We start from the raw sequence: 11,632 nt of genomic DNA, 5'->3' as shown, positions 1-11,632 counted from the left end.
CATCCACCCATCCATTCGCCAAATCTGAATTCAAACCATGGTTTAAAAATTCCAACAACACAGCCCCCCACACAAGCACAATTTAAAAAGTCAGAGAGAGGGGCGCCTGGGTGGCTCAGTCGGTTAAGCGTCCGACTTCGGCTCAGGTCATGATCTCACGGTCCGTGAGTTCGAGCCCTGCATCGGGCTCTGTGCTGACAGCTCAGAGCCTGGCCTGTTTCAGATTCTGTGTCTCCCTCTCTCTCTGACCCTCCCCTGTTCATGCTCTGTCTCTCTCTGTCTCAAAAATAAATAAACGTTAAAAAAAATTTTTTTAATAAAATAAAATAAAATAAAATAAAATAAAATAAAAAGTCAGAGAGGAGGGGTGCCTGGGTGACTCAGTCAGCTGAGAGTCTGACTCTTGATTTCGACTCTGTTCATAATCCCAGGGTCATGTTATCAAGCCCCCCATTGGGCTCCACACTCGGAGCCTGATTAAAATTCTCTCTCCCCCTCTGTTCCTCTCTCCTCTCCCCCCACCCCCCCCCAAAAAGTCAAAGGAGCAGGAAGGCAAGGGCTAGCTGAAAATGACTCACCAGGTTGTAAATTCTACCGGGTGGAAATCACTATCTCCCACTCAACCAGTGTATCTGTGGTGCCTATGCAACACCTGACACAGAGTTGATGCTTAATGGATATTTTTGAATGAATGAGAGTGAGTGAGTGAGTGGTCAGGCCTTTGAGGAAGGAAGAATGGCATTGCTGGGAGCTGAGGGGGCCCTTCGAGCAGCAACAGACAAATGGTGATGCCCCAATCTAGAGCGAACAGAGACAGGGAGGGCTGGGAAGGCCTGGCAAAAACCCAGGGCAAGGTGCGCACGCACCTTGCCCTTCCTTGGGCAAGGTGCGCACGCACCTTGCCCTTCCTTGGGCATTCTTTGCGTGGGCCTGTTTTGGCGAAAGAACCCCCTGAGAGTGGCAGCCTGGCATGGTCCCCGCTCTGGGACGTGTCCCCGGCAAGCAGCACTGCTGGGTGACACTGGCATTGGTAAGTGGCCTGGCAGTGGCACAAGCCCCGGGGAAGCTGGATCTGGCCTCCCAGTGCCCCGAAGAGGCGCACCCACAAGAACTACGGCAGAGACCCTCCGTCCTTCCCGGCCACAACCCTTGTCTTTCTTTTGTAACGGAGGAACAGGCGGGTTGCAGATGGGTATCTTGGATCACAAGAGTTCGCTGGGCCAGGTACTGAAATACCATCCGGGCACCATCCTGATCCCAATACACACTTGGTGAAGAAGGTATGAGCATCGCCAGTTTAGACAGGCAGAAACGCGATTTCAGATGGGTTGAATAATTTACCCAGAGCCCCACAACAGTCAAGCGTCTGTGCCGGCTTCTGAGACGAGCAGGGCCCCAAGTTGATGCTGTTTTTATTCGTCTACCTGTCTCCGCAGGCAAGTAAGACTGTATAATACCACCCCTCCCTGGGGGTGTCCTTGCACAGGTCTGGAGTCTGTGCGGAACAATAACTCGATCCTGTTAAGTTGTGCTCCCCTAGATATGCCGCTTTGTACATTTATGGCTCGACATAAATCTTATACATATGTATGTGCGTATTCCATATTTACATTACGTATGCACACATATACATTCATAGGTATGGGTAGCAAGACTTTCTGTCTATACATAACTAGAAAAGATGTTATAGAGAGAAAGTCTTGCTACCCAAATTTCTGGATCGTATTATTAAAAGCTTGAGGGAAAACCTGTTAACTCGTAAGTCAACTGTCATACACCTATCTCTCATAAAAATGGCTTTTCACATTTGAATCTGAGCCAGTCCCTGGAACAGCATAGAACTCTCTTCTTGCAAGACCAGCACTACCAACAGAGTCAGAGGTTATTGTTTTTTGGGGTTTTTTTTGTTTATTTATTTATTTTGAGAGAGAGAAAGAGAGAGAGAGAAGCACAAGCTGGGAGGGGGGAAGAGAGAGGGAGAGAGAGAGAGAGGGAGAGAGAGAGAATCCAGAGCAGGATCCACACTGTCAGCACAGAGCCCGACTTGGGGCTCAAACTCGCGAACCGTGAGACCACAACCTGAGCTGAAATGAAGAGTCAGCAGCTTAACTGACTGAGCCACCCAGGCACCTTCGTTTACTATCAAATCGTAGCCTTGGCTAAAAGTGCCAAAGCTTGGAAGGCAACCCTATGCCGCTGAATCTAGGCAAAGGCAGTGGCTCGGATGAGAAAATCGGGTAAAAACTGAAAAGATCTGGAGGGAGGGAGGGCGAGAGGATGTAACTCTGTGACCTACTTGTTCGCGTGTGTGGGATCCAAGGCCATCTTGAGAGGGCTTCCTTAGGCAGGCAAAAGCCTTCTGTGTGCTTTCCTCAACATCTGCCTAAAATGAAACACATCAAGTTAAACTTGTTAAAGTCAACGTCAGAAAGAAACTTTAAGTAAACAAGACAATGGCTTGAGGATGTAAAGGACAAGGCTTTGCAGGAGTGCGGACTTGTAGATTAATTGTACACGTACAAGAATTAGCGTGTTTTCGTGCCATCAAGTTACATCCTCTCTTTCACTCACATCATGTACCCTCTGGTGGTAGAGGCTGGGAAGTTTCTAAAATAGGGTACCTGATGCAGGTGGCTGCTCAATCGGTTAAACTTCTGACTCTAGGTTTCAGCTCTGATCGTGATCTCATGGTTCATGAGCTCAAGCCCTGTGCTGGGCTCCATGCTGATAGCACAGGGCCTGCTTGGGATTCTTTCTCACCCTCTCTCTCTGCCCCTCCCCAGCTCACACACACTCTTTCTCTTTGTCAAAATGAATAAATAAACATTAAGAAAATAAAGAGGGTGCCTTGGTAATGATTCTCATTTCTTACAACTAAAATATGGCTCTACCTAAAGGCCCCCGTAGCCTCTCATGGGAAACTGCCAACTCCCTAGAATGTTTTTCTTGCCATCAACTGCTACAAATACCTTTGAGCTACACATTTCTGAAATTCATCAGGAATTTTCTTTGAGAGATAGACCAAAATGTCTTTCTTTGGATTTGGAGGTTTTATTTTTTTGGCTATCTGAATTCTGCACTTGGCCAGATGTCGTAACCTGCCATTATGCCAGCATCAGTGTCATTATAAAACCGCGCTGAAATAATTTCTGTGACAGGTTTGAGTAGTAAATAGAGAGACAGCTTAGTGTAGCAAAACATTTTTCAATTTTAAGTAAAGAATCGCTTTTAAAAGAAGGAAAAAAATCCTCTTCCCATACCTCGAGCGTTGACTCAAGTCATTTTTATTTGTTACTAAAACATATTCAAACATTAAACAAGACATGAATTCCTTAGGTTTTTATAGCTCCTAAGCTACACAATCAAAATAAATATTAATATTAAATTTAAACAAAATACAGCAAAAAACAACAGTACTTTTTGTTTGTTTACATTTATTTATTTTTGAGAGACAGAGAGAGTCAGAGCACAAGCGGGTGAGGGGCAGAGAGAGAAGGAGACACAGAATCCGAAGCAGGCTCCAGGCTCCAAGCAAGCGTTCAGCACAGAGCCCGACGCGGGGCTCGAACTCACGAACGATGAGATCATGACCTGAGCGGAAGTCAGACGCCCAACTGAGCCACCCAGGTGCCCCAACAGCACTTTTAAATTGATGACACTGAGTTCCTCTATCGTTAGGATATAGAATGTCATGGCCGATGATTACTCTTGTGTTAATGACTCAAAGATAGCTGGATAAATGAAATTTCACATATTTTTCTTTATTTACTTTATTTATTATTTTTTTAAAAGTAGACTTCGTGCCCCGTCCGGAGCCCAATGTGCTACTTACACTCATGACTCTGAGATCAAGACCTGAGCTGAAATCGAGTCGGATGCTCAACTGCCTGAGCCGCCCAGGTGCCCCGAAATTTCATGTATTTTTAAATATACCAGAGAGCTGTGCAAATAAGTTTAAGGGAATAAATTCCAGAGAGGAGAGAGTCCTCTCTAGGGGAGGCAGAGATCTCACCTAGAGGTCAGCCAGCTTCCTTCCTAGGGGCATTTGCCAAATTTGGGCACAAGCAGAGATTCAGGCTTACGTTGGCAGAGAACTCCATGAGGGAAAGAGACACCATTGATTGTGATTTTTAGTGACCTTGTGGACTGGCATGAAGAAATGGAAGATGGTTTTTCCTACCTGTCAGTTTCTGATCACACAACTTTTTACAAAAAATGTTTATTTATGAGACAGAAAGAGGAAAAGAGAGAGAGAGAGAGAGAGAGAGAGAGAGGGAGAATGCACATGTAGGGGAGGGGCAGAGAGAGAGAGGGAGACACAGTATCTGAAACAGGCTCCAGGGTGTCAGCTCAAACCCTGATGTGAGGCTTGAACTCACGAACTGTGAGATCATGACCTGGACTGAAGTTGGATGCTTAGCCGATTAAGCCACCCAAGGGCCCCTGATCACATAACTGTTAATGAGTGCTGTGGCTGTGATTAAAAATAGAGCTTGGGGGGCACCCGGCTGGCTTGGTTAGTTAAGCCTCCGACTTCGGCTCAGGTCATGATCTTGCGGTTCGTGGGTTCGAACCCCACATTGGGTTCTGCTGATGGCTCAGAGCCTGGAGCCTGCTTTGGATTCTGTGTCTCCCTCTTTCTCGGCCCCTCCCTAACTTGTGCTCCCTCGCTCTCTCTCTCTCTCAAAAATAAATAAACATTAATTAAAAAAAAAAAAAAAAGAGTAGAACTTGGCTAAAAAGGCAGAGGAAGAGTCCCTTTAATCTGGTTCTTGAAAAGGATAACCCCTGGGGGAAGCCCTGACATAGACACGAAAAATCTCACCTTCAATATGCTTGAAAACAAAGGGGAACTAAAAGTAACTGACACTGCAACCCAGCCCCAATGCAGCTCAATTCACTGATAGAGAAAAAAAAGCATGTTTCATCTGGGGAGAATAGCATTAGCCTCAGCCTCTGCCTTTTTTAATGCACATTATCTGGCACGAAATAAAGAATGAAGAGCTTTTCAGGAGACTATGACTCATGCTACTTTGTGCATTTATATTTGAACATAAATGTTACATATATGTGTATGAGTATCATATATATGTATATATGTGTGTGGCATTTTTCCTACTTATGGGAAGAAAGTCTTGCCATTCAAATTTCTGGATCATATTATTAAAAGTGAGAAATAACATGATTCCAGAGAAATAACATTCTATTGAAACAGACTTACAGACAGCTCAAGCTTTAAAATTAGCAGAGGACTTAAAAATAATTGTATAGGGGCACCTGGGTGGCTCAGTCGGTTAAGCATCCGGCTTCAGCTCAGGTCATGATCTCGCAGTTCATGATTTCGAGCCCTGTGTTGGGCTCTGTGCTGACAGCTCAGAGACTGGATCCTTCTTTGGATTCTGCGTCTCCGTCTCTCTCTGCCCCTCCCCCACTTGTACTGTTTCTCTCTCTCTCTCAAAAACAAATAAAAACATTAAAAACATTAATAATTGTTATAGGTATGTTTTAAAAAAAATAAAATCTAGACAAAAATGGATGGAAAGGTAAAATTGCAAGAAATAAATGGAATCCTTATCAATGAAATACCATCCTGGAACTTAAAAATATAATATTTAAAGGGAAGAAAGGAAGGAGTGGGGAGGACAGGAACTTCCAAAGTGGTGGAGTGAAAAAAAGAAGGGCAAACTTTTTAATTTTAAAGAAGTTCAGTTTATTCATTCTTTTCTTAAAAATAACATTTTTAGTATTATTCTAAAAATTTTTTACTTAACTCAAGGTTAGAAACATTTCTCCTAGGTTTGTTTTCATCAAGAAGTTTTGTAATTTTCTCTTAATTTAAGTCTATGATCCATTTTCAGTTAATTTCTGTACATGGTTTGAAAAGAAGTTCTGAGTTCCTTATTTTATTTTTTATTTATTTATTTTTTTAAAAATCTTTAACGTTTGTTTATTTTTGGGACAGAGAGAGACAGAGCATGAACAGGGGAGGAGCAGAGAGAGAGGGAGACACAGAATCGGAAACAGGCTCCAGGCTCTGAGCTGGCAGCACAGAGCCCGACGCGGGGCTCGATCTCACGGACCGCGAGATCATGACCTGAGCCGAAGTCGGCCGCTTAACCGACCGAGCCACCCAGGCGCCCCATGAGTTCCTTATTTTAAATATGGATATCCAGTTTTCCAGCATTATTTGCTGAAGAGACCCTCTTTTACCCCACTGACTTGCCTTGAAGGCTTTGTCAAAATTAATCCATCGTAAATGAAAAGGTTTATTTCTGGACGTTCTATTCTGTTTAATGAATATATATACCTATTCTTTGAAATCTGCTGTTGGGAGTTCTGAAAATTTGTTCTTGTTCAAAATCATTTCAGTTATGGATTTCGATGAGAATTGCATTGCGTGTATTGCTCAACTTGGGAGAACTCCTGTCTTAACAACATATGAACATGGGATGTATCTTTACTGAATTTCTCTCGCTACGATATACGTATGCGTAGATCTCTCTAAATTTACAGTAGAGTTTACTGAACTTATTGGATGTATGTGTAGACTATTTTTCATGACATTTGAGAAGGTTTCATCCATTATTTCTTTGAGTATTTTTTCTGCCCCTTTCCCTTTCTTATCTGATCTGGTTTCCTACAGGTCTCTGAGGACCTTTTCTTCCTTTTTTCTTCCTGTTCTTCCAATTAGATAATTTCTGTGGGTCTGTTTTCAAGTTCATGGATTCTTCCTTCTGCCAGCTCACATCTGATCTGCTTTTGAGCCCCTCTGATGAATTTTTCATTTCAGTGCTCTTCAACTCCAGTTTTCTTTTTCTTATTAGTCATTTATATCTTTTAATTTATATATAAATGAAAATGAAAATCACAATATAATAAATACCGCATCACACCTTCTTACCCACTAGAAGGACTCTAATAAAAAAGATTGACATTAATAAGTTCAGTGAGCATGTAGAGAAACTGGAAACCTTATGGTAGAGGGAATGTAAAGAAGGCACAACCACTTTGGAAAAACAATTTGGCAGTTTCTTAAATAGTTAAACCAACACTTAATGATATTACCCAATAATCTCACTCTTAGGGATGTATGAAGAGAAATGAAAATCTGTTCCCACAAAAAGACGTATACGTGAATGTTCATGGTAGCATTATGCATAATAACCAGAAACTGGAAACAACCAAATTATCCATCAACCGGTGAACAAATAAACAAAATGTGATGTTTGCATGCGATAGAATGTTCCTCAGCAATAAAAAGGAACACACTATTTATACATGTTACAACTTGATTGAACCTCAGAAAAGGTATGCTAAGAAAAGAAGCCAGACACAAAAACTACACATATTTTAAAACTATATTTCTAGGAAAATTCTAGAAAAGAAATCTCTAGACACAGAAAGCAGATCATCCCATTGATTATCTGGGGCTAGGAAGAGGGGTAATATTTTACTATAAATGGGCATAAAGGAGCTTTTAAGGGTAATGAAAATGTCCTGACACTACACTGTGGTGATGATTGCACAACTGAATAAACTTACTAACAGCCATTGTACCATATGCTTATAACGGGTAAACTTTACAGTATATAAATTACATATCGATTAAACTGTTATAAAATCTGACCAGGTATTGCAGTAAGGAAAAATTACAGGCCCATCTTACTCATGACCACCATGCAAAAATCCTACCCAGAACATTAACAAACCAAACCCATGAATATATAAAAAAGGATACTATATCGCCATTAGATTGTGTTATTCCAGGAATGCAAGGTTGGTTGAACATTCAAAATTGGCCCATGCAGTTGTCCCATCAGCTTCTGTCGGGTCAATGGTGAGGGCTCTGCCGCCTGACTCAGTGTGTGCTCCTTACTGGTTGCTTGTTTTGCCAGGTAGTTTGGGGGAGCTCCGACCCTTGGTCCCAGGGGATCTTCATTGGAAGCATGGTCGGGTTTTGTCTGTGCCTAGACCATGAGGCAGATGCTTACTTCTGCCTCAGTCAGATGGAATGGAACTTTGGCTTTGGCTGTAAGCAGATGGGATTCCCCACAGTTACTCTTTCCGGAAAAGCAGGCGATGACCTTCCAGTCCTTGTGCTTACTGGCCATTACTGTGGTTGGGCTGGTGCTGGTAATGGAGTTGTTCATAAGACGGCAGGGAGCCTAGGAAGGAACCCATACTACAGAAGCACTAAAAATCCATAGGAATTCATAGGGAATGTGTAAAGAAGACTTGTGTGTGGAGGAAATCCTCAGCGTGGCCCCTTTTTGTGTGTTATCGGAGAATATTTAACACTCCTACAGAAGCAAGAAAGTAAGAGGCTGGGGTGAAACTGCTAAGTTATGTTAAGCATACACAAGGAGTAATCTATTAGCTTGTGGGATAAAACACGAGTAGGGATGTGTGGGTAGGTAGTAAAACTAAGATAAAACAAGGAAGAGCTTAGCATGGACTGTTACAGGCAATACCTGAACATACATCCCTAACCACCTTTCTTAGAACATTCACTAAAAAGGTCTTACAATTCTGAAACTTCCCTCTGTCCCTTTGAGATGTATACATACAACAGCCTACAACTCCAGAGTGTCTTTGTCAAGGACCCGAAAGCCATTCCTTTGAAATATAATCCTGGGAAAGGTAGGGTCTCTGTCTCCCAATCTCCGTAGGAGGAAAGCATCCTAACTCTGAGAGTTGCCAGCAACAGACAGAGCTGATGTAATCAACATTTACACTAAGCAACCCTTGGTAATTTTTCACTTCCCTGACTCTACTGACCCTTACTCATCCCCCTCCCCAATTCCTTGTTCTCCTATTAAAATACCCAGTCACCTCTGCACAAATGAGAGTTCATCTCAGTTCGGTTCAGTTCAGTGTGGACCTCTTCCCTACTGCAGTAGTTTATTACTGTTCAAAATCTGTCCTTTTCAGTCTTCAGTTAATATCTGGCTTTGCCTATCTCTGACACCACAAAAGTCGGGGACAGGAGGATAGTGATGGGCAAGAGTGCTGGAGTGGAGGGGCTCCTGGATGCTGAAGTCCTCTTTCCTCACTAGGGCGGTGGTTATGCAAGCAGCTGCTCTGTGTTGAGCTGCCCGTTTTTGATTTGTAAACATTTCTGTAGATGTGTTGCCGTTCATGAGCTTTTAAAAGGGTTAAACAAAGAATAATTGGCTCTGCTGCTCCCCAGAGGCTCGCGCTACACGAGTTGTTTCCTAAGAATGTGAACATAAATGCCGTTCGTTATCGGCTTCAGGAGAAAACCTGCACAGATTTAGGTATTGCTGATATGATTCATTGTAGGAAGAATATAGATTTTTATGTATTCATGGCTTTCTGAGAAGCCACTTGTATTAGATTTTAAAACTTTTGATGCAGAATCTTTCCATGGACTAATGGTTTTTTTTTCCTTTCTTGAAGTGTGTATATGACAGCACGGGAAAGTCATCGGGAGTAATATCCTGGTAAATCTTGGACTTTGAAGGATGTTGCATATTACTGTAATTTTTTGTGTCTTTCTTTATTTAATTTTTAAGAACAGCAAACACCTACGTAGCGCTTACTATGTGACAAGGCCTAAGTGTATTACATGGATATTATTAACCCATTTAATCCTCAAAATAAGTCTCTAAGGTAGGTACTATTTCTATGTCTATAGACAATGACACTGAGGACCAGAGAAGTTAGGCGGCTAGGTCAAGATCACACAGCCAATAGTGGTAGAGCTGGACTTTGAACCATGTGGCCAGACCCCCAAATGTTCTTAACCAACAGGCTATGTTGTCTTCTAAATGGAGATTTAGAGATGAATAATGGTATTGGATACGGCAAAACAACAACGTATTACGCAGTTTAAAACATATATAGGGGGCGCCTGGGTGGCTCAGTCAATTAAGCGGCCGACTTCAGCTCAGGTCATGATCTCGCGGTCCGTGAGTTCGAGCCCCGCGTCGGGCTCTGGACTGATGGCTCAGAGCCTGGAGCCTGCTTCCGATTCTGTGTCTCCCTCTCTCTCTGACCCTCCCCTGTTCATGCTCTGTCTCTCTCTGTCTCAAAAATAAATAAAAAACGTTAAAAAAAAAAAAAAAACCATATATAGGATTAAACTAAGTGTGAGTGCCTGAGTATACGACAGACAATGGCCAGACCATATATAAAAACAGAGCTAGGGCCCACAGTCTGCAGTAACCAGCCGAGGAAACTAACCTATCAGCAGAGTAGCCGGCCATGAATCAAGCTTCTGTCTCTTGCAGGAAGTCAGACAGCTTGCTTCCAGCAACTGGCCCAGGACGCTAAACAATAACCAACAATACATGTTGGCCTCAAATGACCAGGATCTGATGCAAACACCAACAGCTTACCTAATTTTTGTCCCCACTTGGGCTCAGGATCAATCAGACAAAGTGAAATACACTCTCCAAGCCAATGAATGGTGTGGCATGCTTCCTGCCTAGGATCCCCCTACAGCTTCCCCAGGCTGACCGCCTCCCCTCAGGGCCCTGAAGGCCTCCACCCACCCCCACAAAGCTCTCCCCCCCCCCGCCTGCCTTTGAGTCTCGGCCAAGCCCACGTGATGGTGGCTGACTCCCGGGGCAATCACAAGTTCTGAACGCACGGCCTTTGCTTTTTCCCATTTGATTGGTCTTTGTTTATTTCCACAAGAGACAACAATTAAAAAAATTTTTTTTAATTGTTAAAAAACTTTTTTTAAAGTATTTATTTGTCTTTTGAGAGAGAGACAGAGCTTGAGCGGGTGAGGGGCAGAGAGAGGGAGACACAGAACCTGAAGCAGGCTGCCAGCACGGAGCCCGCCGCGGGGCTCGAGCCCACGGACTCCAAGATCATGACCTGACCGAAGCGCGTAACCGACTGCACCCACCCGGGTGCCCCCGGTTCCTGCTTACATTCCCTCTGCATACCAACCCTTCCCAAGCTTCTAGCCAGAATTCATTCCCTCTTTAGACCGCCAAGGCAGGACTTGGTCTCCAGTCCCAAACAATGAATGAACTTTGGAAGAGGTTTCTAAAAAGGGCCTCAGAATTTCTTTAGGGCGGACCACATGCCTGTGTACCCCGGGGGCTATTCGATGGGAGGCCCCGTCAGGACTGGTTCCAAAAAGACAAAGGAAAAGGGACTATTTGACTTTGAAAATCCCTGTTCCAACTGCGAGATCCTGCACTTTTCTGATTAGACAGAATGAAGGATGAAGCCTGGCATTTACCCATTAAAGCAATGACGAGTAGGTCTAATTTGTGGTATCTCTAACTGATAGTTTGCATTTTAAGGTTAAGATATTTTATTGCTTCCAGATGGTCAGCTAACTTCCAGCCAGAGGAACATTACTGCGGAGTTTAAGAATAGCTATGATGCAAAGAGAGATTTTAATTATCATGTAAAGGATCTAATTAAAAAGACATACAGTAGTCGGCTTTTCACATGCTCAAGCCCATAAAAATCAGTAGTTTAAAAAATTACCTTAAGAAAGAAATTGGAAAATTATTCAGTTTGAAGCAGAGACACTTGAGGAATTTCTCAAATTGGGGAACCAGAATTAGGTTAACTGTTTGTTCCTAGAGGCCTTGATTTCCATGTTGTTCCTTGCATTTTGTTTTATGGCACAAACTGGTGGAAG

This window comes from Acinonyx jubatus, chromosome E3 (assembly GCF_027475565.1).
Source record: "Acinonyx jubatus isolate Ajub_Pintada_27869175 chromosome E3, VMU_Ajub_asm_v1.0, whole genome shotgun sequence".
In the NCBI taxonomy this organism is placed as follows: Eukaryota; Metazoa; Chordata; class Mammalia; order Carnivora; family Felidae; genus Acinonyx; species Acinonyx jubatus.
The sequence above is the reverse complement of the archived record's forward strand: the minus strand, read 5'-3'. Positions refer to the sequence as shown.